The following is a 308-nucleotide window of genomic DNA, read 5'->3' as shown; positions in this document are numbered from 1 at the left end:
GGGGTGCAACAGCTTGGCACCAGGGACTGGTTTGGGTGAGAAGGGACCTGTCAAGGTCCATCTCATCACCCCCCTGCAGGGAGCAGGGACAGCCCCAGCTAGAGCAGGGTGCTCAGAGCTTGGTCCAACCTCCCCTGGGATGGTTCCAGGGATGGGGCAGCGACCACCTCCCTGGGCAACCTCAGCCAGGGGCTCCCCACCCTCAGCATCCACAATTTCTTCCTTCTCTCTAGTCTCAATCTCCCTCTTTTAGTTCAAAACCAGCTGAGGACTCCAGAGCTGCCCCAGCACTGCAGGGGGGTCTAACA

Source organism: Merops nubicus, unplaced genomic scaffold (assembly GCF_000691845.1).
Source record: "Merops nubicus isolate BGI_N331 unplaced genomic scaffold, ASM69184v1 scaffold19199, whole genome shotgun sequence".
NCBI lineage: Eukaryota > Metazoa > Chordata > Aves > Coraciiformes > Meropidae > Merops > Merops nubicus.
This window is presented reverse-complemented; position numbering follows the sequence as displayed.